The sequence below is a fragment of the Canis lupus genome, chromosome 11, assembly GCF_048164855.1.
Source record: "Canis lupus baileyi chromosome 11, mCanLup2.hap1, whole genome shotgun sequence".
Taxonomy (NCBI): Eukaryota; Metazoa; Chordata; class Mammalia; order Carnivora; family Canidae; genus Canis; species Canis lupus.
Window position 1 is genome coordinate 4,667,031 of NC_132848.1, and position 22,835 is coordinate 4,689,865.

Sequence of the window (22,835 nt, forward strand, 5' to 3'; positions counted from 1 at the left end):
CAATGTTCGAGTTTACTAATGCACAGCTGGTGAGCTTTTCATGCCCAGGGGATTGTAAAAATATAAAGTCATGTGGCTGACTTCAGACCGTAAACATAAAGACTTTATTTTGTCGATTCTTTCTATCTCAGTTTTTTGCCTCTTATTTACTCTAAGCTCTCAAGATAAATAACAAAAATCCGAAAGTCACAGAAGAAACAAAATGTATTTTTAATATGCATGTGAGGGTTCAGTGATGTATTTTCCAGCATTGCTCCCGCGGAGAACATAAACTTTAAATGTACGTGTAGCACATTTTCCATAGTATAAAATATTTAACGTATTAATATAATACAAATAAATTAATAATTTGTAACTATGTGGGACTACAGGGTTCATTTATACAAGTTTATGATCACTTTACATATATTCTGCTGGTAGAGATGGTTTTACAAATGACCAAATTAGCCCAATTCCTTGGATGCCGTCTGAGCAAAGAAATTGCCTTATGTGAATGAATACTACATAATGGCTCCATGAGGCATTATTTCAATATTGAAGGATTGTTCATATGGAACAGAGAATAAAATGAGCAGTGTGACATGACCTGTTTAACGTTAGGCAAGCACAAAATATTAGATGTCCCAAATACTCCAAGTTATTTTTTTAAGCACCATAAAAACCTGAAGAGAAAAAGATGAGAAAAGTTTAAAATTTAACTGAAATACAGCAGTATATTAATGTCAAATGTAAGACCATGATTCTATTATCTATGCACTACAGTTGAAATATATCTTTAATAATCCTAATATAATTAAATTACCATAAGAAGTAATAATCTGCCACCATACACACTTCGAAAAAATGTAGAGATTCTGAAATTAGTTTAATGACTTTATATAAAATGATCAAGCTGGAAACAGAACATTGCCTCTTCATGTCTATACCACATTCTTCATGAAACTTGACTCTGCAGTTATTTTTTTGTGGGGTCAGGGTGTGTGTGTGTGTGTGTGTGTGTGTGTGTGTGTTTGACTAGTGTTTGGTTCAGTTGTTCAGTTTTTCTATGACAAACTAATTTATGTAGTCTTATCAAAATGTGCCACATTTGTGGCATGACTAAACCTCCTAAAGAATGTATCTGGGGGATCCCAAGTGGCTCAGCAATTTAGGCCTGCCTTCGGCCCAGGGCCAGATCCTGGGGACCCGAGATCGAGTCCTGCGTCGGGCTCCCGGCATGGAGCCTGCTTCTCCCTCCTGTGTCTCTGCTAATCTCTCTCTCTATATGTCTATCATGAATAAATAAATAAATAAATCTTTTAAAAAATTATAGTTATTATTTATCATTATTTATTTATATTATTTTTATTATAAATTACATTATGTTATTTATATTATTCATATTATGCATAAATGCTGACTTTTATCAAAAGTTTTTTAACAGTTATTAACAATATCATAGTCCTAATAGGATCACAATAAGTGATAGTAGGCAGCCTGGGTGGCTCAGTGGTTTAGCGCCGCCTTCAGCCCGGGGTGTGATCCTGGAGGCCTGGGATCGAGTCCCACATCAGGTTCCCAGCATGGAGCCTGCTTCTCCCTCTGCCTGTGTCTCTGCCTCTCTGTCTCTCTCTGTGTCTCTCATGAATAAATTAATAATTTTTTTTAAAAGAATGTATCTGGGGGGATGCCTGGGTGGTTCAGTCGGTTAAGTGTCTGACCCTTGGTTTGGCTCAGGTCATCATGATCTCAGGGTCATGGGAGTCTATGCTTAGCTGGGAGTCTGCTTGAGGATTCTCTCTCCCCTCTCCATCTGCCCCTTCCCCCCCACTCTCTCTCTCCCTCTCCTTAAAATAAATAAATTTTAAAAAGAGAGAGAATGATATCTGATATTATAGGAAGAATTTGTACTACAACCTTAGAAAACATCGATGCACTAAACACTATGCAGCGTCCTTTCAAATTTTTTTTTTACTTGGTAGAGATAGTGAGTATAAGGGCTATCACTTTGGGTCACTATGGTGTTTATGGCCCTCGGAATCATAGAACTGACTTGTTAGGCCCTCTGGATATCTTGAGATAATGTGAGCTAATGGAAAGAATTCTTGATTGAAAGAACACAGGCTTTTATTCTATCTCTGCAGTGTTGGTTAATTCGTTTTCTTAGGAAAAGCAAGAATAGGAATCTTTTTCTCCTTAAAAATAGTGGACCAATTAAGGAAAAAGAAAATAGGAAGAGCACAGTTTTTATTAGAACTGTTTTTAATTTTCACTAGCTCATGGCAAGATTGATGATAGCAAAATGCATCTTCTAATTGCGAAAGAAGGTATCTCCTATTAAATCAATATTTGAAGGCCTCCAACAATGGGATCCCCTCTGAGCACCTCTGAATTTCTTAGTTCTTATAATGTGACATCGTAACAACTTCATCCATTAGCTCATCCAATCATTCTTTTTCTAATTTGACTTGAAGTCCTTACAGCGGCCTACAAGATGGAACATCATCTGTCCCCTCCTGCCTCTCTGACCTCCTCTCCCCTCTGCTCACTCTGATCCTGGCCCATGAGGGTACTCACTGTTACTCTAGAGTGTGCTTAGCACTGACTTGATACCTTTGCCCTACCTCTCCTTTCTTCCTGGGATTTTCCCCCAAGTATCTACTAGACTCACTTTCTCACCTTCTCCAAGTCCTTGCTCAGATAGCACACTCTCAAGGGGGCCTATCCAGGCATCTGGAAACAGTTGACTGTTCTACCTCATTGTTTTTATTGTTTATTGCTTATTGTCTCCTCTTCCCTCTTCCTGCATGCAAACTGCATGAAAATGGGGATTTTTGTCTAGAACAATGTCTGGCCCATAGAAAGCACTTAAATATTTGTGGGATGATTGAAGTTAACTAATGAGTATCATATGTCTACTCTGTCTCAGGATTTGTGCTTAGCACTGGGAATAAAATGAGGAACATGACACAATCTCTAACCCACAAGAAATGGTATAATTCCCAGGACACTCACCACAGATTCTGATTCAGTAGCTTTGGGGGCAGCCTAGACATTTGCAATTTTGCCAGATATACCAGCAGTTTCAGATGTACCCTGTTCTCACTGGCAGGCAATGAAGTTGTCTTGTCATTGGATCTTGGACACCTAATACAATGGCTGAAACATGATGGGTGTTGAATAACTCTCCCTCAGTGATGAAAGGAACATTATGATAAATAAGATGTACTTTCTGCCTTCCAGAAACTCATAACATTGATGAAATTTTTACCTGGCAGTTGCTTTTTTTTTTCTTTCCCCCAAATCACTTCTAACATGATGAGAAATGAATGCTCTACGCACAGAACGGTTAAATGATAAAACAAGCAAGTGTGTGAATACGGAAATTCAGCAGAGAGAACACAGCGCAGAAATATTCCACTAAGAATTCCACTGCTCTGATCTGAAAGCCATAGTTTAAAATTAATATCAATGCTATATTTAGATATTATTTAAGAAGTCAATAAATGCAGTGCTTCCTGCATTGTGGAAAAAATGACTTTTTTGAAAACATTTCAGGTCCATGAGGGGGCTGGAGCAGCACTAGCTACACCGCAGATACAAGTGGTCAATGGACAGGCTATTATTACCGGATTCACAGTATATATAGATGTCAGTACTAGATTCACATCTCTCTGACATAAATGTGCAGGCGAGACAAATGCTTGGATTTTCACCAAATGGGAACTCCAATTTACCTTTTTATCACTTGACACCTGGGCCAGGAATTGTGTGGATTTGCTCTAAATGCACTTGAACTATAGTTTAGGTGGGGAATGTTTTTGTGTACCACCATGAAATTTTACTATAACACAACTTGTCATAGCAGAGCCTTCAGAACAAAGCCCGTGTTTATTATTGGCAGTAGGAGAAAAGCCTTATTACATAGCACAGATTCATTTATCATATGGTTGATGAACATCATATGCTGCCCAAATACCAAGGTCACACAAGAATTGCCTCATACGCTAGATCCTGAGACACATAGCCATTCTCAGACAAAAAGTTAAGATAGGTAGTACTCACTTTTGATGGACTCAGTTCTCTTCTTTTATGCATATCCTCCTTCTATTTTTCTATTCTTTTCTTCAGACATCAGTACTCTCATCACTCGCTCTTGCTCTCTCTTTTAATAGACCCCTATTTTCTGGAAAGAGACATATCAATAAGTTATACCCCCGTGTGAATTTGTCAGTAGGTTGCTATCCCAAGGATAACTTATCCTAAGTGAATTTGCCTCATAGGGTGTCTCCCCAGTTGTGAAGTTGGAGTAGTTTTCCCCAAGTTAAATGAATTTCAGTATCTGGGATTGGGAATGATACAGGTTTTAAAAAGTATGGAAGGGTGAATTATTGAACATCTATTGTGTGCCAGGGCCCATTTGGTATTTGTTATTCAATTTAGTCATCCTGAAGAATCCTGTCAGGTAATATTATGCCCGTTTTACAGATGGGAAAACTGAGACTTAATGAGGTTAATTTATTTACCCAAGTTTATGGGACTCAACCCAGTTCTTTCTGACTTCAGAAACTCATACGCTCCTGCCTTTCCATGTCCCACACAGGCCCAGGACATACAGATGTGGGTGGCATATTCTGATGAGAACTGGGAAAGAAAGCAAGAAGAAAGAAGAAAAGGGAAATAGTGAAATGCAGTACCTGACTGTGTGCATCCATTACTAAAGTTATAAGATCAAAGTTATTAGGTCATTTGGGAATACATTTCTTGATGAAGTTATCAAAGAGCATTTGGAATTTAAGGTGGAAAAATGAAAATTCACCATGTATTAATTTACTACTCCAAGTCTGGCCCTTTTGGTACACATCTCTAATCCCAATAATACAAGCTGCATCATTATCTTCATTTTGTCTTTTAAACTCACTGATTCCTTCTTTAGCCTTATCCACCTTACTCTTATTCCATGTATTGGAGATTTTATTTTAACTATTATATTTGGGAAAACTAATATTTCCCACTTATTCCTTTTTGTAGTCTCTTTTTTCACATTGCCTAATACCTCCTTTGTCTCCTTCGATACATTTATTGTGGTTATTTTAAAGTTTTGGTTGGTCTGTTCTAATACTTATGCTTCAGATGGTATATACTGTTAAGCTGTTGGATATCTTTTAGGTAATTATATCTTTTAAGTGTTGTGTTATTTCGGCCCATGAGTGCATGTACTTGAGGCTGTCAGCTACTCTAGTAGGTCAGATATATTTGGAAAAGCCAACAGACAGGGCCAAGAGTAAGTTCCAGGGTGAGAGTGTCAATCCGTAACTCTTACTTACTAAATAGTCTTTTAAGAAAAATGTTTGATTAAGGTAAAGCCTACCACTACACAAATATTAGAATGTCCAAAATTAAAAAAATTAAAACATGGCAATATCAATGCTGATGAAGATGCAGAGACTTGAACTTTTCACGTATTCCTTGAGGGAAAACCAATGGTAGAGCCACTTTGGAAGGTGGTTTGGCAGTTTCTTATCAAGTTAAAAATACACTTAACACTTGACCCAGCAATTCCCCTTTTAGTAGTTTACCCAAGAGAATTGAAAACTTATTTCAAATACGGCAGCCTGGGTGGCTCAGTGGTTTAGCGCTGCCTTCAGCCCAGGGCATGATCCTGGAGACCCAGGGTTGAGTCCCACATCGGGCTCCCTGCAGGGAACCTGTGCCTCTGCCCCTCTCTCTGTGTCTCTGCCTCTCTCTCTCTCTCTCATGAATAAATAAAACCTTAAAAAAATTTCAAATAAATGCATACATGCAAATATTTATAACAGCTTTGTTCATAATTATACCAAACTGGAAAAAACCAGATGTTCTCCAACCAGGGGATGGATAAACAGCCTGTGGTATATGAACAGAGTGGAATGCTACTCAGCAATACAAAGGAATATACTGATGATATAATACCATGAATTTCAAATGAATTATGCTGTGTGGAAGAAGCTGGACCCCAAAGACTACATACTGCATAATTACATGTCCATTTCATTCTTTTAAAAAAATGGTGGTTGCTGGGGGATTGAGGGTGGGAGAGGGGTAGACTACATAACGGTGGTATGAAGAAACTTTCAGATTAATGTCAAATCTCACTGAAATGTACACCAAAAAGTGAATTTTATTGCATGTAAGTCAAAAATAAATACATGTTTTTGGGCAGCCTGGGTGGCTCAGCAGTTGAGCCCCTCTGCCTTTGGCCCAGGGTGTGATCCTGGGGTCCCCGGGATCAAGTCCCACGTCCGGCTCCCTGCATGGAGCCGGCTTCTCCCTCTGCCTGTGTCTCTGCTTCTCTCTCTCTATGTCTCTCATGAATAAATAAATAAAACCTTTAAAAATAAGTAAATAAATAAATATATACATACATACATTAAAAAAAAAGCCAAATCTACTTTACTTGGATAATTACCATACTCACTTTCCAGATAATAAGAATGGAATTAAAAAATTCTTTGAAATATTTTGTTTTAAATTTAAGAAACATCTCTTGATTTTGCCACAAAGTCACACCTGAACTCTTTTCGTTGGATTTATTTTAAATGTTTAATAAGCACTAAAGTCTGAAATTTTTTTCAGTTTTATTATTTTTTATGTTGTGCCAAATCTGGTTTGTGTGTGTGTGTGTGTGTGTGTGTGTATTTTAAGATCACTTTGTTTTCTTAACAAGTTCCTTTTGAAGAGAAAGCTTTCAGTTCCATTAATAGATTCTTCCTTTTTCCCTCAGCTTATTAAACTTGATGGAGATGAATGAGTTCAAGTGCAGGTGGCCATAAAAAAAGGTCAATTCCCACCCACCTGGGGTTGGCTGGCCCTTTATTCAAAATTACGGGCAGAAAATGTTAAGGTGATCTCATGCTCATAAAGGTGGGCCAGCATTCTCTAACACAGGTGTTAAGAAAGAATTCAGACAATCAGAGAATTGTTGAAACCACATCTGTCCCCTTAAGTGTGCACAGCTGTCTGAACATATATTGAAACTCTCGGGCCTTTTTTTTGCAGTAACTTGCTTGAAATGATGGATAACAAACCACATTCTGAGTTTCTAGTTCTAATAAACACACTGAAGTGGCCATTCAAGTCCAGAACAGATCCTTCCCTCACCTCAATACCCAGGGCCTCACATAGCCCTTGGTAATTACTGGGTATCTAGTAAATAAATGAAGGGTGAATAAAATAAAACTTTCTAGGTCTTCTAAATATGTGACTTTTCCCAGATTCATCAGTTTTTATGTTTCTTCTGTAGTATGAAAATAATACCTGACATCACAGAACATGGAGAATAAAAAATAAGTTCATTACTAATATAAAAGTGTGCTGAAATAATACAGAAGTTTTAAAATATAAAATTGAATCTATGGTGGGAATTCTAACATTGTAACTGACTGAATCCTAGATTGTCGCATTCTCGGAGTCCTTCAGTTTATTGAAATATATTTTAATAAATTTTCAAAAAGGCATCTTTGCTTGGGATGTCAATGCACCCAACAGGTGATTCTTACAGGATCTGTTTACAGAACCATAACAGGTTTCAAATAAAATGAAATAGGCACCATCAATTCTTGCGCTCTTTCTTTCACAATACTCAAACTTCACTGGGTAATAGAATCCTTGTTTCAACTTGGGTGGGAGGTAGAGAAAGGGAGAAGAAAGAGGCAGACAAAGAACAATAAGTTAATTATTTATAAATGTCTAAGTCTAAGCATTTCTTCGTATGGTGACTATTTCTCAACATTCTGATCCACCCACTGTCTGTGCAGTAGTTGATTTTTTCCTTTTGAGGGTAAGTTAGCTGATTGCTTGAAATATCCCCAATTTCCCAGGCTTAAAAATAAAAAAAAATAAAAAATAACAAGTACAGTACATCTTGGGCTGAATCCACTTAAGAGCACGATGGCTGCCACGGCTATGAGACACTGTGTTATTCTCTTTGTCTTGGGCTAGTGTAGCTTGGAGGAGGAGGGAGCTGCATATTATTTACAATCTTCAAGCCATTGGTAAATGCTATCGCTTCTCTTTTGCTTGCATAATCTTACCTGGAAAATTAGAAAATCGAGAATTTAAATTTGTAGATTCAGCTGGGAATAACTGGGACTGGCAGTTAGAACACTGTCCTTCATGCGGAAGGGGGTGATAGTGATGATGATAGTGATAGAAATAAAAATCCTCATAGGAGCTCTCTTTCCTCAAGTCCTTTCTATCAGTCAGGTGTTCACTAACATAATACGTGCATTGTACAACTCATAACCAAAAGTTGCAAGAGTAGGGTATTTGAAGGAGCCCCCTCCCCTAAGCCCCGTGATGCTAGCTTTATGACCAGATGGCCATCGTTATCACCATAGCAACTCCAGGCAGTCTTCTCTCCTGCCCCACTATATTCAGCCAACCCATCTAAGCCTGATGTGCCAAGGGACCTATAACCCCCAAAGTTGAAGCAAAGTGGCACAGGAGCCTTCCTTGGGGAATGCTTCATGCTGTGGTGACCCTGTAAGTATGTGGGTAATACTTAGACTCTATAGTTACCCCAAATAGTCAGAACACCTTGTCAGGTAATTCATCTGAACTCGCTTACTCTTCAATCCTACTGATTCCCCACCCCTACCCCCTGCTCCCTCCCTACAGGTGGGGAAGCTCTCACAAGGAACCTAGCTGAGCACCACAGGTTGGTCATTAGATACAGACATTGTGCCCCCCTTCCTCTATCTCATCACTAGGGACACAGCCACAGTGGGGATCACTCAGTACAAGGGAGGCGCTGGCCCTAATGTCAAATCTCTCTGGCCCTACACCAAGTTTTCTTTCCAGTCCTTATTTGCAGCGTAAGCCCTGAAGAGACTGAAAGAAGACTGGAAAAGAGGAGAGTAGGAAGTCTAGGAAAGAAAAACTGTGGTAATTTAATATATTCTTTTAAAACTGTGTCTAAATGAGAAACTCATACTATTTTTTACGTGTGGTGCCCAATGAGCAGTAGGGCCCCCAGCACATGTTTGTTGAATGAATTATGCCGGTTCTAAATTACGCAGTAACCAGTCTTGAAGACTGGGCTTTCTGGATAGTTGCTTCTCTTGGTTGCCAATTTATAGACATTACTCTACCACTTAGTGTCTTTATTGGGTCTAAAAGAAACAGAAGCTGAATATCAGTTCAATTGTTAAACTAATGAAAAATACAGTCTTCTTGCACTATTTGTCACTTTGACTACTTTTGGGAGGGGGTGACACACAGATAATCAGAATTTTTGCTTCAAATTTTAATTTTCAGAATTGTACCTTACATTTGGTTTAAAAAGCATTTTTGAAAAAAAAAATAAAAAGCATTTTTGAGCCAGTGCTTCATATTATGATCTGGTACACAGAGATGAATAAGCTGTGTCCCCCCTTCTAGTGTGGGGAATAATCTGATATTTGGTGGACACAAGGGTTTGATGGCCATTTTGCCTAACTTCCATATTTATGAATTTCCTTTCTAAGTTCCTATTCTTTTAATTAGATCCAGATTGGATTTTTTTTAAAGACTTATTTATTTATTTGAGAGAGAGAAAGAGAGAGAGAGAGAGGGATGGGGAAAGGCAGAGAGAGGGGAAGAGAGAGAGTCCCAAGCTGACTCTGTTCTGAGTACAGAGCTGGTCATGGGACCCTGAGATCATGACCTGAACTAAAACCAAGAGTCGGATGCTCAACCCACTGAGCCACCCAGGCATCCCCCAAATTGGGATTAGTAATTGGACTTTCCATCTTTAATTTTGAGGGTAGAGTGATGTTTTAAGTGAAAATATGATTGCATTCCTTTTTAGTTAAGAACTTTCCAAGCCTAACCCTCCTTCAAACCCTCAAAGCTTCAGAGCAAACTCTCAAATAGATAACCTTCTCCTCTCCTAAAGAGCCTCTGTGTTGGCACCTGAGAAAATATATTGGTTACTTGTCAGCCTTTTCATTCAGACATTACCTTTTTTTTAAAGATTTTATTCATTTATTCATGAGAGACACATACAGAGAGGCAGAGACACAGGCAGAGGGAAAAGCAGGCTCCATGCAGGGAGCCCGATGCGGGACTCAATTCCAGGATCTCAGGGTCACGACCTGAGCCCAGGCAGATGCTCAACTGCTGAGCCACCCAGGGGTCCCCAGATATTAAAGAAGGAATCATATCTTTTATCTTGCATTCTCAGGACCTTACTGGCATATAGAAGATATTTAAAAAATGTTTGTTGAAAGAAAAGCAGAATGAATAAAGAAAATATAACACACTGTGGACTATGAAAAGTCAGCCAAAGCCAAATATGGTTTATGTGAGCAAGTAATGTTGGTACTTGCAAGTGGTAATCGATGAGGCAGGAGTATTGTGATTTTGGCAAGCTTTTTGGAAAATTACTTGCTAGGGGTGTAGGGCACTTTGAGAAGGCTGCTTTACATACTGAGTTGAAATAATAGTCATCAGGGAATAAATGAATAGTCTGCGGTTAGGCTGAGTATATTCACAGCCCATTAGAAAGGCATTGTAAGGCACATGTTGTGTTTATTTTCCTGTTAAATAAATCCAGTTATTTTGATGGCAAGAGTATTACTGGTAATTTTTAATAGGCTATGTCAAATATTTAGAGGTATTAGACAATAGCATAGCTACATTTACTTTGTTATAAGAACATACATACAACAAAATATGTACCATTATAGAGACCTTTCAACCATTTTTGTGCAGCTTTAGTTCATATATGAAACATTTTATCCATATGAAGTTTATCTTTAAAATATAATGTATTTAAAAATTTTTGTTTTAAAACTAAAGATCAAAAAATAGAATGTTACATAAATGGCATGACTTAGTTGCTTAGATTGTAACATTTTCAAATACTATTAAAACTCACTTATCTGTTACTGGATGATTATTTTCACAATTATTCTATCAGTGTAATTAAAAGATCAAAGTATAAATTTTTAGAAGGATACAAAAAAACAGCATAGAATAAAAACATTTGTACTTTTTTTTCTTTTGTCCTGCAGAAGCTTGGAGAAAACCTGTTGTTTGCAAGATAGTTGTAAAACCAGCAACTGGTTCTTAGTTATTCTGATTTTTTTTAAAAAATAAGCTCTATGCTCAGTGTGGGGCTGGAACTCATGACCCTGAGATCAAGAGTCACATTCTCTACTGACTGAGCTGGCCAGGCGCCCCATTCTGAAATTTTTTAGAGATTTTATTTATTTATTCATGAGAGACACAGAAAGAGAGGTAGAGACATAGGCAGAGGGAGAAGCAGCTTCCTGCCGGGAGCCTGATGCAGGACTCAATCCCTCAATCCCAGGACCCCAGGATCACGATCTGAGCCGAAGGCAGACGCTCAACTGCTGAGCCACCCAGGTGACCCCCATTTTGAATTTTTAGAAGAGATTCAGAGTGGAGTAGTTTGACCAACAAGAAACATCAATGCACTGAGGATCACAAAACAAAACAAAACAAAACAAAACCCCCAAAAAAGTAAATGAAAAGGGTAATATTTGAATGCCTCAATTAAAAGATCACCAAGAACCAGACACTTATTCTAAAGTAATGGCTCAAATAATGCCAAAATTTGCTATGTCTCAGCCATTTTCTTTAACTTTTTCCAAAAGAAAAATTCCAGAATATTTTATCAAATGTAACAGAAATTTATGATGAGTTTTCAGACTTCCTCCTCCCGGTAAAGATATTTAGTGGAAGTTTTTCAGTCCTGGAGACATTTGAGAAAGCTGCTGAAAGAAACAAAGACATACTATTGAAATTTCTAGATTTATAGTAAATTAGGATTTTTATGAAGCTCTGCCAAACTTATAATTATTTCCCATCCGTCACTATCTATTGTTCCAAAATCTCTCTTGTTAGTTCAGCAGTAGTCTTTTCAGGAATGAGAAAAAAGCCCAAGAAAAGTTCCTTTATTTTAACTTTATCATCTTCAGTATGGACGTATCCTTTCACTCGGAACATTTGTTCACTGTATGAAACATCATGAGTGTTGTTGGGACGAAGGAATTACAGGAGCTGGGCTCAGTTCCATTCCCTCTCTGAATAGGAGAGAAGCATCATCTACAAGAAGAAAAGATTAGTCTGTGCTCCTTGTCAACTGGGCCTCCAGGTAAATAAACTAATGATATTTTCCAAGAGGAGGAAGTCTGATCAGCAGGATGTCTCTGGCTAAAGGATTATTTATGATAAATGAACCCATAACCCACGAGGCATGACTCCCTAGAGAATTTCACCTAAGCTATATACCACATTCTGAAGTAGAACATGGAAATATAACTGTAATGTTCTTTGCAGTGTGAGGAACCCCACAAAGCCTCATGGGGACCTTGTCTATTGTTCTTATGTCCAATGAGGTAAAAAAGATGGACCCATGGAGACACGTGAGAGGCTCCAGACCTCTTTACTCCTTCTGAGTCTCGTCTCTTTCCTTAAAAGCTGTTAGTAAAGGTTGATACTGGGTAAAAAATCTCTCACTCTTTGAGAGTGGGACTGACAATCTATCTTTTGCATTAATTCAGCCATCACAAATAATTCCAACATATATATACATATATATATATATATATATATATATATATATATTTTTTTTTTTTTTTTTTTAAATAGCCACTGCTGTTTTTGCATTGATGTGATTTTCCAGAAGATGACTTTTGGAGACAAGAGATTATTTTCCCTTCAGAAGGAATAATATGTTTAATTTTAACTAGACATTCCTTTAAAATTGAGTTGTAATTTGAGAGTAACTCTATCAACTCCAAAAATTTCCTTTGTAGATGACATCCTCTCTGTGGCCACATTAAGGGAAGGTTTTGAATAGCTGAAAACAGAATTATGTCAAAAAGATGATGGAAGATGTCTCCCCATTTTTTGTCTCTTTATTCATTTCCACATGATGGGTTTTAACAATGACTTTTTACAAGTATTGTTGTCTCCCATTTTCCTAAATGACAGAAGTGTTCATATGTCTCAAGTTCAGAGATTTGAGAATTTAACTTCCAGTATGTTTTAAAGCTAATTATAACACTAGATGTTCCAGCTTTGTCTCAATATATGCAGGCTGCAATAAAAACAAAACAAATTTTTAATTTTGAATAAGCCAAGTCCTTAAATTTTTGCCATTTTGATAAAGATCTATAAAACCATGTTGTGTGTTGACCATATCTTCTGCTATTTTTTTTTCCTTCTGGTTGAACTGGAAATGTTCATCTTTAATCAAAAGAGGTTCACTTCCTCTCTTAAGCAAATTAATCCTTAAATCATCTGGAACCAGTACTGGCCAAGTAGCAATATTAGAATAAATTAAAATATCATTAACTGTCTCCTCTGCATCAAATTGTGGTCTTTAGGGGCACCTGGGTCGTTCAGTCGACCCAGCTCCAGTCATGATCTCAGGGTCCTGGGATTGAGCCCCATATAGGCCCCCGCCTCAGCGGCGAGTTTGCTTGTCCCTCTCCCTCTGCCCCTCACCCCTCCTCATGCCCTCTGTCTCTCAAATTAAAAAATAAAATCTTTTTTAAAAATGTGGTCTTTCCTAGTCTCTCTGTCTCTGTCTCTTTCTGTCTCTACATCAACTATATGTATATAGTTGATATATATACTATCATAACTAAATACAATTGACTGTCATTCTTTCCAACATTTTCTTTCTCTTCCTTGTTGTCAGTGCTTGTAGAACATGATTCCTTGTTCTCTTTTAATCCTGCTCTATCTGAATCTTTTATCATTTTTGTATAGGTCCTTTAAATAAATAAATTTGTATCTCTTAGAATTTTTTTAACTATACACAGTGTTGAAAGATACAGTGATGTTACAACAATGAATAGTATTTTCATTGGCATTTAGTGAAATATTAAAAAATTAAGTCCAAGGGGCATCTGAGTGGCTCAGTCAGTTAAGTGCCTGACTCTTGATTTCAGCTCAGGTCTTAATCTCAGGGTTGTGATTTCAAGCCCTGTGTTGGACTCCATGCTGGGTGTGTAGCCAACTTCAAAATAAAACAAAACAACAACAATTAAATCTGAGTTTTTATTTAACCTTATGAGTAATCATTATCTGAGTCTTTGCAGAAATCATTCTGGTGGGAGTATTTTTCTCCAGGTGTCATTTTTGGAGCTTTGAGGAAAAATTATTTATTCTTTTTAGTCTCACTTCATTACTGGAAAATGCTACAGAATGAAAGTCTAATAGTGGAAAGACTTTCCCAGCCAAGCTGGAATGCTCATTATGAAGCTGTGCATGTAGTACAGACACATTTTTAAAAGTTAATCTCAACCTTTGAAGTACTGTGTGATCTAATAGGAAATATGGATCCAAGAAAATCAGCTTATATTTTGCTCTCTGATGAATGAATTTGTCTTTTCTGAGTTATCTTTTTACTTGTTTGAAGTTTTAAATGAAATTAATCAAACGCAAAGCATACTTGCAAACATCTGGAATCAGACTTAAGCAACGAACAGTGAAACTCCGTTTTAGAGTGGCTCCATCAGGAAAAGCACGCAGACATTGAGAAGGCACCTATGCAACAACTAAGTGTAAGAAAATAAATATTTATGTGGAAAAATGAATGAAATGTGAAGAATAATGCCAGGAGAAATGACAATAAATGAGGATCGTTTGTGGTCAAAAGAAATAAGACAAGCAATGTTTGAATTCCTCAGTTGTTTTCACCAAGAACTGGACATTCATTCTAAATCAAGAGGTCAAATAAGATGAACATTCAGGGCAGCCCCGGTGGCTCAGTGGTTTAGAGCCCGTGTGCAGCCCAGGGCCTTATCCTGGAGTCCCAGGATCAAGTCCACGTCGGGCTCCCTGCATGGAGCCTGCTTCTCCCTCTGCCTGTGTCTCTGCCTCTCTCTCTCTGTGTCTCTCATAGATAAATAAAATAAATAAATAAAAATCTTAAAAAAAAAAGATGAACGTTCATGTGTTTCAGCCATTTTCTCTGATTTTTGCATAAAGGAAGTTCCAGAAGATTTTACCAAATATTATATACACGTATAATGAATGTTGTCATGAAGATAGAGGGGATTTTTCATGTGTGGAGATATTTGAAAGCTGATAAAAGAAACAAAGATGTGGATAGAATTGAAATTTTTAAAATACACGGTGGATGAGATTTTTATGAACCAATACTAACTTTCTTATTATAGTCAGGTAGTAGAGGGGGTGTAAAGGAAGGGAGGGAATGAATCCGAGAAATATATAGGAACTGGACTCAACAGCGCTTGGATATGAGGGACAAAGGAGGGCTCTCTTATGACTCTTCCTTTCTGACTTAGATGATTGAATGAATGTTAGAATCATTGTCTGTGAGAGTACGGAATATGTGGCAGGTCAAGGGCATGAAGGAGGTAGCCACTGAAGCAGAAGCATCTATGACACTTTTGAGTAGACCAGTGGGCTAAGAAGAGGGGCCTAAGATCCTGGAGTTAAGGAGAGAGGATTAGGTGACAGGTTTAGATGTTGGATTATCATGGAAAAGAGAGATGAAGCCACAGAAATGTATGAGTTCACTGAAAATGAGAATAGGGACATGCATGGGACCCTGAGTGAAGGCACTATTCATGGGGTGGGAGGAGCAAGTTATGCAAATAGAGATGATGTTCAATTAGATGCCAAAGGAAGGAGTAGCCAAAACTGATCAAGTGCTCCAGAGGGGACAGGGAAGTGACACTGAGGAGGTCACTGCAAAGCCGAATGGGGTATGAAGATGTAGGCCATCAAGAGGCCACAACTCTTTCAAGAACTTAGCTTCAAAGGGAAGGAGAGATTAATAATTAGAGTAAGAAACAGAGTTTTGGTCAGGGATAGGTTGATTTTACTTTCTGATTGTGAAAAAAAAATGTTTCTCATAAATAATTCAAAAAGGTCTATTAAAATGTGAAGGCCATTGATCAGTCCAACACCCCATATTCACAAATACTAGAAACCACACCTCTCCCTTTAGCTTTCAGTAGCTCTTTGAATTTCTAGGGTAACTTAATGAAAGAGGCAGAAAGAGGTTTGTTGAAAAGGAGTCTTTAACCTGGTATCTCTTCTCTCAGATCTCAGTTGGGCCTGACTCAAGAAAGCAGAACTTTTGCACAGTTTTCAAAAGTGCAAATAGTACAACACTTTCTCCACCACCTTTCAGTGACTGCCTCTCCCTATCACCCTGCAATCAGTGACAAGAGGGTCAGTCGGGAGCGTTGTCCGGCAGTCTTGTCTCAGCTCTGAATATCCAAGACTTCAGTCTGGATTTGCATTGGCATTTGTTTCCACCAGAGAGATAGAAGAAATAATAGGAACACCAAAAGCCCTTCGATGGGCAAAAACCACATACAGCTGACAAACAGAAACAAAAGGAACTTTCAATACAATAGAGCCTGAATTTGATTATGAGGAAACATTAAACCCAGACTGTGAAACATTCTTCAGAATAACCGAGAGATACTCTTCAAAAATGTCAAAGTCATGAAGGACAAGGAAAGACCCTGAAACTGTCCCAGATAAAGGCAGTAAATATACATGTCATATAACTGATCATATAGTCCGAGTTTTTCTTTAGCTTTAAGAAACATTATTGGGGCAAAAGTAGAGATATGAATAGGACTAGATGAGATAATAAAGATGTCTCGATGTTAATGTTCTGATTTTGATAATTATACTGTGATTATGTAAGAGATTATATTTAGGGTTTGTTGTGATCACTCTGCAGGGGAAGGATGGACCTTCACCCATAATTTGATTTTCACATTGAGATTTATGATTCCATACACATCTAACAAGGGTATGAAAAGGGTTATTACTTACACAATTGATGGGTCCTGGGACAACAGGGCAAGCCTCCCAAGCAGGTCAGAGGGAACGAAGGAAGAAGACTGGCTCAGGGTTTTCATTGTGGTTAGGGAGTGAGGCAGACTGACAGTTTCTCTGCACAGGTAGGGTCTTAAATGATTTGAATGTCCCCACAGCAGTTAAGGAAAGAGAAGAGAATCAGGCTTTCTGATCAGATTGCTCAGGGGGAGAAATTGGGGAGGGGGGGTTTAAAAGGCATCAGTAAATATCAGAAAATGGAGACAGACTCTTTATCACAATTATTTTTTTTCTTTATCACAATTATTTCTGCAACTTACTCTCAAATAAATCAGAAAAATACTACATATATGTATATATGGAGAGAAACAGCAAAATAAGGCAAATATAAAATGTGAACATTTGGGAAATTTGGATAAAGGCTATATATAGTTCTTTGTACTATTTCTGCAACCTTCTGTGTCTGAAATTATGTCAAAATAAAAAGTTATTTTTTCGAACTAAAGGAATACTAGGCCACTTAAAACTTTCTTCTTGAGAAGAAAATTTCAGATTCCTAGTAGAGAAGAAGCAGCAATGAGGCAAAAGAAGCTTTCTAGAAGTTTTTTCTTTTCTGAGTAAATTTCCAATCCCGTTTTAATGACAGCCCTCTTCGAGATTATAAATATGCCACAGCAGTAGACTTTGACTACATTTTCATATGTATTCTTTTCTTAAAAATTCAAATTCAAGTGTGTCAACACATAGTGTAGTATTGGTTTCAGGAGCAGAATTTAGTGATTCATCACTTACATATAAACCCAGGGCTCATACAACCGGTGCCCTCCTTAATGCCCATCAGCCATTTAACACATCCCTCCACTCACCACCCCTCCAGCAATCCCCACTTTGTTCTCTGTAGTTAAGATTCACTTATGGTTTGCCTCTCTCTCTGTTTTTTTTTTTTTAATCTTATTTTTCCCTCCCTTCTCCTGTGTTCATCACTTTTGTTTCTTAAATTCCACAAATGAGTGAAATCATATGGTAATTGTCTCTCTCTGATTGACTTATTTCACTCAATACAATACCCTCCAGTTCCATCCACATCTGAGCAAATGGTAGGTATCCATCCTTTCTGACAGCTGAGTAGTATTCCATTTATATGTACACCACATCTTCTTTACCCATTCACCTGTTGGTGAACATCTGGGGTCTTTCCATAGTTTGGCCATTGTGGACATTGCTGCTCTACACATTGGGTTGCAGGTGTGCTTTCAAATCAGCATTTTTGTATTCTTTGGATAAATACCTCATAGTGCAATTGCTGGGTTTATTTTTGACTTTTTGAGGAACCTCTATACTGTCTTCCAGAGTGACTGCACCAGTTTGCATTGCCATCAACAGTGTAAGAGGGATCCCCTTTCTCTACATCCTCACCAACATCTGTTGTTTTCTGCGTTATTAATTTTAGCCATTCTAACTGGTGTGAGGTGCTATCTTACTGTGGTTTTTTAAAAAAGATTTTATTTATTTATTCATGAGAGACAGAGAGAGAGAGAGAGGGAGACACAGGCAGAGGGAGAAGCAGGCTCCCCTCAGGGATCCCAATGTGGGACTCAATCCCTGAACTCCAGGATCATGCCCTGGGCCAAAAGCAGAGCTTAACCGCTGAGGCATCCAGGTGTTCTCCTCATTGTGGTTTTGATTTGTATTTTCCTGATGTTGAGCATCTTTCTGTGTGTCTGTTAGCCATATAGATGTTTTCTTTGGGAAAGTGTCTATTCATGCCTTCTATCCATTTTTAAACTCAGAAATGGACCCACACCTGAATGGTTAACTCATCTTCAACAAAGCAGGAAAGAATATCCAATGGAAAAAAGACAATCTCTTCAACAAATGGTGTTAGGAAAACTGGAAAGCTACAGGCAGAATGAAACAGCATCACTTTCTTATACCATATACAAAAATAAATTCAAACTGGATGAAAAATCTAAATGTAAGGCTTAAAATCATCAAAATCTTGGAGGAGAACACAGGCAGCAACCTTTTTGACCTTGGCCAAGCAACCTCTTACTAGCCACATCTCCGGAGGCCAGGGAAACAAAAGCAAAAATGAACTATTGGGACTTCATCAAGATTAATATCTTCTGCAAAGTGAAGGAAACAGTTAACAAAGCTAAAAGGCAACTGATGGAATTAATGGGAGAAAATATTTGCAAATGACATACTGGAGAAACGGTTAGAATCCAAAATCTATAAAGAACTTACCAACTCAACACCCCAAAAATACATTTTCATATATACTCTTTTAGATATTTTTCTATGCCACACACATTTCTAACAAATAAAATTGTATATCCTTTGACTCAAGAATTCCACTTATAGAAATTTATCGTAAGTAAAAACTGGAAGTATACAAACACATATTGCCAGTAGGCTTATCATAGCATTGCATATAATAGCAAAGGGAAATAACATAGGAAAGATGTGAAAGTCTTTACAAAAGAAATATAATGAGTTCCTCAGTCTCCATATGAGAAGTAGGGATTGCAATTAAAATACACGTGCATTTTTAGAATACAGCATGAATTGGAGAGTTCAATACTCAGTTTAATGGGAGTGAATGTAGTGATCATCAGTTGTGTTAATTTATCCAGCATCAATAATCTATTCTTTGGTTGACTGCACTTTCAGATTGTCTTTGAAAAACTATTTATCCACTGATGGATGTGGTCTTGGTGAGCATTTCTAGGCAGGTGCTGCCCACCACTGACCAAGAGGTGGGTGTGCTTCCCAAGCTAGACCTGTCTGTCTCCCCCTCTCTCTCTTTCTCTCTCTGTCTCTCTCTCTCTCTCACACACACACAAGTACAATATTCAGAGCACACTCATCCACTACAATGGCACCCTGAAAAGAATAGAACATCCATCTGTTTTCCTTCTTAGATCACTGGAGAGCATCTGGTTTGGGCTTAAAAATAATTTTAAAAAAAGATTGGCTCATCATCTTTTCTCTGATTTTGTGAGTTTTCTGTGTCTATGCAATAGCTCATTCACTCCTTCATTTTTACTTGCTAGTCACAGTCCATTTCTGTAGACTGCAACCAAGGAAAGCTAACAGATACAGAGACTAGACAAATGAATAAGTGAATGAACTAGCCACACCGAATACAGACACCTCAGAGATAACTAAAAAGTATGTGACATAATATAATGTATTCATAAGAGGCAAGCTGAAAGAATGAAGAGAGAACAAGTTAATTTCAAAATAATAAAATCTAGCTAACAATTTTTTCCCCAATCTCTTGACTTGATCAAGCTGCTTTAAAGGCCTTTGCTTTTTATGGAATTAGAATGAGATCCTCTGGCAGGAGCTCATTGGCAATTTAATTAGTAATTAGTAATCCCAAAGGTTAATGTGGAGTTGCTATTAATTTTATTTTAAGGCTGATATTCTTCTCTAAAGGACAAAACCAATGCATATTCAGATAGCAATCACTGGCTTAAATATTCTAAGTAAGTGAAATATTAAATAGCAATAGCATTAGAAAACTTGAAATAATGTTTGGATTCTCACATTTATTTTATTCATATTTTAGTTCCTTGGAGAAACATAAAGTGCTAATTTTTAAAGGTGCTAAAAACTTCTATAGTTACTAGATTTCCACTGTTCATTAGAGCACAATATTTAGTGTTTTGAGGAAGAATTGCAGACCTTACCCAATTCCACTTGAAGTCCACTCTTATTTAAAAAAATGAAGTCCACTCTTATCCATCTTATCATTTTTGCACTAATGTCATTTTTTCCGAGTGTTTAAATGGTTTTAGGGTAGATGACCTCCATTGAAAGATTTACCATTATATCTCAGTTTGCACTAGAGTCATAATTTTAGACAGAATGTCAGAGCAAAGAGTTTAGAGATAAAAAGTATAAGCCAAACACATTTGTGGCTAGTAAATTACTAGTTGGTTGCGTGGGCAGAATTATAGTATCTAAAATGCAACATATCCTCTAACTATTACACAATTCCTGGTTCAAAGTGTATGGGAAAGTGGAGACTTGTCCTGAACAGTGATGAATACTGGAGAGACCAGCATGCAGTGCTGCCCTTGTAGGCACCATCTGAGACAGGGATTAGGGAAAATGAATAACAACTGTCCATCCCAGAGCTTGTTTCTCTTTCCTCTTCCTGGGCCACTGGCAGAGGGATCTTGTTTGCATGGTCATGTTCCTTTCTCCACTGGATGCATTTCAACAGATCCTAGAGAAAAATGTCAAGGAGTACAGTCTCTGGCTGGCCTTTGCTCTGGGCTTCCACTGAGCATTCTCCTGAGAATGTAACCGTTGGGAAGATCAAAAGGCATGTAGATGATGACTCTGCTACCTAAAATATTTCTGTTACCACAACGCTCAAGCTGTTGACTGTAAAAGAAGATAGATACTTTCCTATTGCTTTGGAATAAGTAAACTTCCTTTTCTGCCTCAAATCATCCTGTACTGCCATATTTACATTGTGGGTTATGAGGTAGATTTTGAAAAAGGAATTACCCTGTGTGGTGTGGAAAAAGGATTTTTTAAGTTCAATTTTACAAGGTGTCTCTCTTGTATACGACATAGGTAATTCTAGTCATAATTTAATGCCTATATGCCATGGTGAGTGTCCAGCCACTTATCAGTTGTACGTGTGTGGCACATGCACGAAAAGCCACAGGCGGGATCCCTGGGTGGCTCAACGGGTTGGTGCCTGCCTTCAGCCCATGGCGTGATCCTGGAGACCCGGGATCGAGTCCCACGTCGGGTCAGGCTCCCTTCAGGGAGCCTGCTTCTCCCTCTGCCTGTGTCTCTGCCTCTCTCTCTAGGTCTCTAGTGAATAAATAAATAAATTTTTTTAAAAAAGAAAATCCATAAGCATAATACAGAATCAAAGAATTTCCAGACTTTCACTAAAAATGTCCTATGGGCATCATTTATTAAACCCTTGCTGTGAATTTATTACCTAATTTGATACTCATTTGATATTTACTTTCATCCTGCCCTCAGACTTGAGAGTGGCACATTTAAGTCCCCATGATCTATGGTTCAATTCAAGAGTCACTCTAGATATGCCGCTGTGGCTCAAAAGACTCCATATGCTGTGACTCCATAGTCAAGAGTCTACCCCTCATAGTTTTGTTTCTTTAATAGCACTAAAAGATGAAGGAAAAACTTCAGCTTGTGCTAACCTCTTCAAAAATTACCTGGCTAATATTTCAAAGTCCTACTCATATTTTCCCATATCCAAGAAATCAAAAGAAAATCACGAGCACTACAAACTTCTACTTAAAAAAAAATCAAGGACAAAAAATTTAGTGCCCTATTATACTAATTGCTCTATACATTCTTTAATTGGCACCCATGTTCACCAATTCATCTTTACCTTTACTGAAGCATATTCACTATTTGTTCTTATTTTTCATCTCATTTTTTTCATGCACTCAACAAATTGTTGAGTGCCTCCTATGTGCTTAGTATTGTTCTAGAGGCAGGAGATGGATAAATTAAAAAACATTAAAAATTACTGCCTTCATGTAGGTTACACATCTCATCTGCCACTTAGCTTAAGAATGTTTAGAAAAGTAAATTTTAATTAAGATCATTTTTTAAAATGTAGATGTCTTCCAATGATGATGAAGTTATAAAGTATCTGATAAAAGTTTGTCTGTAGATGATATTCAGAATTAACTTCTCACAAATGATATTCGTATATCTCATATACACACTCATACTTAATGTAAAACCATAGATGATCCTATTGCAATATAATCTATCAAAATGGAAAAGGTAATAAAATTGAGTAAGGAGATGTGTTTTGATATATATGTATATTGGGTGAAGGCGTTCACAAAGTGGGTTAGAGGTATAAGAGATGGATAGAAATATTTTTAAAATAGAATAAGGACTTGCACATGCTTTAGAGGTCAAGGTAACTTGTTTTGTTTGTTTTTTAAAAATTACATCCAAGTTCAGTCTATAACATACGACTCTCTCTTCTTCAGTACTTAAAATGCATT

General features: G+C 37.5%; 2 long non-coding RNA genes across 3 annotated transcripts in view; one reads left to right on the top strand and one right to left on the bottom strand.

Moving 5' to 3' along the window:
- Positions 1-8,251, bottom strand: part of LOC140642122 (uncharacterized) — a 48,079-nt gene extending 39,828 nt beyond the window's left edge. For both annotated transcript variants that reach the window (XR_012038673.1, XR_012038672.1), the window contains exons 1-3: positions 8,052-8,251; positions 4,506-4,623; positions 4,045-4,165 (exon numbers count right to left, since the gene is read on the bottom strand). This is a non-coding gene — a long non-coding RNA (uncharacterized lncRNA). The remainder of the gene's footprint in view (positions 1-4,044; positions 4,166-4,505; positions 4,624-8,051) is intronic.
- Positions 8,252-8,350: 99 nt separating this feature from the next.
- LOC140642439 (uncharacterized) lies at positions 8,351-16,533 on the top strand. Its single transcript, XR_012038861.1, has 2 exons — positions 8,351-8,502; positions 16,056-16,533. It is a non-coding gene; the product is annotated as an uncharacterized lncRNA (long non-coding RNA).
- Positions 16,534-22,835: the final 6,302 nt, after the last annotated feature.